We start from the raw sequence: 6,314 nt of genomic DNA on the forward strand, positions 1-6,314 counted from the left end.
TGTAAAAGCACATTAGGCAGTTAGAAAGGTTAAGCGCGCACACACACCTCTTTAATAAGTGTTTAACATTCTAAAGACTAAGCTAAGTAACTATATAGATAATAAGGCTATCCTGTAGATAGCAGTTAAAGCTCTAAACAACACAGCTAGCCCACACAGTCTAGTACCTATGCTGCTAGTCTTTAGAGTATACCTAAGAATTAACCTAGACTCTCTACTATTACTAGACATTATTACATAAGTAAGCGCTATATAAAAGGCAATAAAGATACTTTAAAAAGACTATGTAAAAGTAAACATTAATTATATAATTAACACTTATAATAGCCTTATAATGTATAAAGTTCTTAACCTCTCTCTTAGCTTAGAAATTATAGCATAGAGAGAGAAAAAAGGCTAAACTAGCCTATATAAGATTAAGAGTATTAAAGAGAGAAATATTATTATTAAAAAAAAAAAATAGCCTACTAAAGCTCTAATATACATAGGTTAAACTATACTATAGAGAAAAAAAAGAAAATAACTTACTTATAATAAATAACCTAGATAAACTAATCCCTATATAAAAGGATCTTTTAAAGAAGAGGAAGAGAGAACAGCCTTATAAAAATATTATAAAGGCAGAACTAAAGCCTACTACAGACTAAGCCCCTTAAGATAGCAATGCTGCACTAGTGTAAAGAGAAGATATAGATACTAAAAAAAGTAAAAGGCAAAGAAAACCTGCATAAAGTCTAGACTAGGTATTTCTAACCTAAAAAAAAAAAGATAATTAGGCTTTATTTATTAAGCTTTATATAGACAGTGTAATTACTACACTTAAAAAACTATTTAAGGAATTAGACTACATAGAGATAAACACCCTAATTACTAACAGCACTTTTAAGGTTATAGTGTATAACTTAATAAGGCATAAAGGTTAAATTTTTAACTTTTACCTTATATAAAAAGTAAAAGGTAAAATAACTTAACTATATAAGAAATTCTACCTAGTGTTTGCTAGCTACTTAGATAAAAAAAAAGAAGAAATTCTTACCTAGTTACTAACTATCTAGAGAATAAGCTAGAGACTACTTTTAGCTATAAAAGTAAGCTTAAGAGCTATATATAAAATGCATTTTAAACTATGTAATATTACATAAGTATACATCTAATTAACAAATAAGCTTATACGCACGCTATATGCAAAGCTACTAAAAGAGATGCGCTAGAGCTTTCTACTAAATATAATACTCTAGGTTGTACAACCCTTATATAGAGCTGCTAAATTAGGACTATATTAGTTTAAGATATATTATAACTACTATAAAGAAAAGCTGCGCATGCACATCTTTTTATACAACTCTTGCTTCTTAATTACTAATAAAGAAGAGCACACTTTTAGTATTACTAGCTTATAGACAAATAACACTTTAAGCATTATAATAAAAGATTTTACGCAAAGAGAAAAAAAAAAACTATAAAAGGTAAAGTTTTATATAAAGGGTAAAACTATTCTAGTAAAGAAGTAACCTATTAAGTTTAATAGTAAAAAAATTAAACTTACACATAACATAGTAGTTTTTACTTAAAAAAGATAAGTAAGCTACTTTTATATAATTAACCTAGAAGATAAAAATGCTGCATAATAATATATTAAGTAATATATAAAAGGGGCATATATTATATTTATGTGTTAACTAGAGGCAGCATTTAACCTCTTTATTACTGCATAAACTATAGACCTTTTACATAACAACATTAACACACTTAACGCACAAATCTAATAGTAGATAGATAATAGTAAGTGTAGTCTTACCTTTCTACTATTATAGCTTAATTATGCAAAGCTGTTTATCTTTATAAATAAATTATTTACTAATAATAAGAACCTTAGCTTATAGCTAGGATTCTTAATTATATTAAGTAATAAAGACTATATAAAGTAAAGCAACTGCTTTAAAATACTAGGCAACATTATATACTAGAATTCTACTAAGTGTAAAAGAGTAACTAGAAGTGTTTTTACTAGTAAACTATATAAAATAGTTAAAAGGTTTAATAATGCAATTACTTTTAGTACAACTTTATAGTAAATTATATAAACGCTTAAACTACTACTAATTCTAGTAGTAATCTGCACAGATTTAAGGTCTCTATATAATTGCCTTATTAAGCTAAGCACTACTAGTAAAAAGCAACTTATAATTAACATTATATTACTTTATAAATTATATAAGAAAAGAGAAATTACTAAAATTAAGTAAATTAATAGTAAAAACAACCTAGTAGATGCATATATAAAGAAAACACTAAACTAAGCTTTTTAATTATTAGTCCTAACTAACTGCCTCTCTGTCTAGATAGAAGCATCTGTGGACTAGCTAGATCTTGTGCGCAAAGATGCCTTAGACTAACTAGACTAATAATACCTTTATATAAGGCCTATTTTTTTTTATTTTTTTTTTTTTTATTTTTTTTTGTATTATATGCACTTATCTTTTTTATTATAAGGATCTGTTACTGCTAGCACTGTACAAAAAAAAAAAGAGCTAGGGGATTGTACAGCAAAGCTTAGAAAGCAAAAGATAAAGAAAAAAAGAGCTATTTACATAGCATAACTAGCCTATTCTAACGCACAGCATTACTAAGGCAAGTCCTAATAAATAGGGGTAAAGTAAAGGCAGAACATAATTAGATAAACCTACATAGACAAAAAGGAGGTAACGTGTACAGAAGGTAACTTTTTAGATAAAAAAAAAAGTTACTAGTGTCTGTACGCAGCAGCAGCGTCGCGTCCTAGATACAAGCGATTGCGCACGAGCAGGATCACGTATCTATGTCACATAATGCTTGTGCGCAAACCTCTGTGCGCAAACATCTAGATACCCCCTTTTTCCTCTGTATAAAGAAAAAATAAGAAGTAATTAACACTAGTTACCTAACACCCCTGTGCAATGTTTACACTGTGCAAACCTCTCTGTCTTGTACGCATTTGCTGACACTAAGTGCTAGCTAGCAGAGAGTCTATTCAACATATAACTTTAATAAAATAAGCTTTATAATAAGCTAGATATTTACTAACTATACTTATACTTAAAACTTTACTTTAAGCTTTAAATAATACTTTATAAATATACTAAACTAGTTTATGCTAATATAGCCTAGATTATGCTTAGTGTGTAAAGAACTAGCTATATTAGCTATAGTTACTAGCTAAAATGAAATTTTTTACATATATAGCTTAAGTATATGCTTAATAATTACCTACTTTTTATTATTATTTAGCTTTTATTATTTAGCTATAAAATTAGCTTATAAAAGTTATTTAGTATGTTAGTTATTTATTATTTTTAAAAAAACTTTATATATAGCTATTGTCTGTACGCAGCAGCAGCGTCGCGGCCTGGATACGAGCGATCACGCACGAGCAGGATCACGTATCTATGTCACATGATGCTTGTGCGCGAACCTCTGTGCGCGAACATCTAGATATCCCCCTTTTCCTCTATATAAAGGAAAAATAAGAAGTAATTAACACTAGTTACCTAACACCCCTGTGCAATGTTTACACTATGTAAACCTCTCTGTCTTATACGCATTTACTAACACTAAGTGCTAGCTAGCAGAGAGTCTATTTAACACTAATTAATAGTTTAAATACTATAAAAAAGAAAGCTTTTTTTATACTTTTTTATTTAAAAGTTTATATATAAAAAGAATTTTTTTTTTTACTACTTTAACTATAAATTAGTAAAAGTAAAGACAGAGTCTAATTTATATGTAAGTAGCTATAAATCTCTGTTTAGTTACTTAAGTAAGAGTAAAAAACCTGTCTATATAATACTATTTAAAGGTATTATATAAATAGTAGTGCTTATTTAATGCTAGAAGGTCTGTTTTATCTTTTTACATAAGGCTGTTTAGAGGCAGCGTACAACAAGAAGTAAGACAGCGTGTAATAACATATAACTAACTACTATAAAGTAATAAGCAACACTAGCTCTATTTATAACTAGCTAGCATAATATATTAACATATAACTAATACATACTTTTTATAGGCATCTTAGCAAAGACCCTAGCAAAGTAAATAAATATTAAAAATTAAGTAGATAAAATTAAACTATTAAATAACATACTTAAAAAAAAGCTTAATTTATATATAGCTAACTTAATTATAAAACTTTACATATTAAGTGTAATAAATGTATGTACACTTAAAAACTTTTAAGATAACTTTATAAAGTAAAAGCTTATATACTTTAAAAATCTTAGCTAACTATTTTTATAAAAACTAATTACTACTTTATAGAATAAAAGCATTAGCTTTAAAAAAGACATAATAAAAGCTACTATACTATATAAACTTATAAAAAAAGAACACATATTTACTATTTTACTAAAGCATTATATAAAACTATTACTACTATTACTAGTCTTAATGTAATAAAGAATATTTTTATATAAATTACTTATAGACCTAATACTTTCTTTATAATTAGTATAACTACCTTATAATAGCTTACTATATAAGAGTATAACTAGGCAGCTACATGTTCCTGTAGCTACAGCTCTACATAAGATTCTCTAAAGCTTATACCTACTATATATAATTTAATTACTATATAATTTATACTAACTTCTACTTATATAAGATATTATAGTAGAGAACTTTACACCTAAGAAGGTTATATAATTCTAGAAGGCATAAAGAAAGAAGAATAACTACATAAAGTAACTATATAATATTTTAGCTAATAAGGCTATAGTATTTATTAAGCTCTACTAACACCTTGCTATTTTTAAGGCATTATATATAAGCATCTTTTTTAATATTCTTAAAAAGCGCGCACACATGTTCTACCTTTATAATATTAGTCTAGGATAATTATAAAAGTTACTATATAAGTAGCTTAGTAATTACTTTAATACTAATATAAATTATAACTAGTATTAGATAAATTAAATAATAATAAGCTTTACATAAAGTAAGTAAAAAAACTTTATAAAAACTTTATATAAAGCTTTTAAAGCTATAATTAATAAACTTACTTTTATATAAAAAGCTCTTAGTCTATAATTCTAAGGCAAAATACTGCTTTACACTACTATTATATAAGTATGCTAAGAGTAACTTAAACTTAAATAAGTAATGTTCTTAATTAAGCCTATATATAAGGCACTATACAGTAACCTCTGTTTAGCACTTTAGGTTATAATTAATTAATAAAATAATGCATTTATAAATAAATTCTAAGATGTGTACTACACTAATAAGTAATATAGCTTACTATGTACACATAGCTATTAATAACATAGAAAAAGCCTAAGGGGATATAAAAGATTATTTAAACTATAGTTCTTTATATAATTAAAGTAATGCTTTATTTATTATAAAAAAGAATGTTAGTTAATAAATTATTCTTATATAAATTAATTTTATATAAAATGCTAATATATCTTTTTATATAAAAAATTCTATAATAAGACACTAATATATAAAGAGGTAAATGTGTACATTTAAAAGTTTAAAAGTAAACTAAAGTAAAAGAAAAAAAAGTTGCATAATAATAATAACTTAAATAAAGAGAAAAGTAAGAAGATTATTAACTACCTTACTAATGCTATATTTCTTTACTACGTGACTGCAGAGGACATCTACAGCCTAGAACCTAAAGGATACGCAGAACAGTTTATTCTTAAAAATTAATACTATATAGTATACTAAGGTAAACTATAGAATACTAGCATAGTAAAAATCTCTACTATAAGGAAGTTATAACTTAAAGTATACCTACAAGAATTCCCTTATATAAAAGTAGACTAAACACTAAGAAAGAAAAGTATTAGCTTTAAAAAATAAAAATTAATAGAATTAATTAGTACTATATAAATTACTAACCTAGTTAGTAATATAATATATTATATTCTAGAGACTTTAACACTATTTCTGCTATTGCTAGCAAATGCTAACTAACTTAAAGTATACTTTAATAATATTTTAAATGTTATTATATATAAAGACAAAACTACTATCTTTATTATATAAAAATAAAAACACTTTTTTTTTAATATTAGTAAAAAAAAATTTATGTCTTTTTTTACTAAATTAAAACTTTACTACCTCTACTACTAATTTAGACACTCTTATATAAAGAGACTCTAAAAGATGCTAACTAGCGCTAGCTATAACATTAATGCTATAGTGCTAGAAGAGATTAAGAAGTTTTACTACTTTTACTAATTATATAACTAGGCCTTATAAAGATTTAAGTTTATAATTAAAAATAACACTTACTTTAACTATAAAGTTATTATTAATATTATATAAAT

This window comes from Lindgomyces ingoldianus (assembly GCF_010093535.1).
Source record: "Lindgomyces ingoldianus strain ATCC 200398 unplaced genomic scaffold BDR25scaffold_43, whole genome shotgun sequence".
Lineage (NCBI taxonomy): Eukaryota > Fungi > Ascomycota > Dothideomycetes > Pleosporales > Lindgomycetaceae > Lindgomyces > Lindgomyces ingoldianus.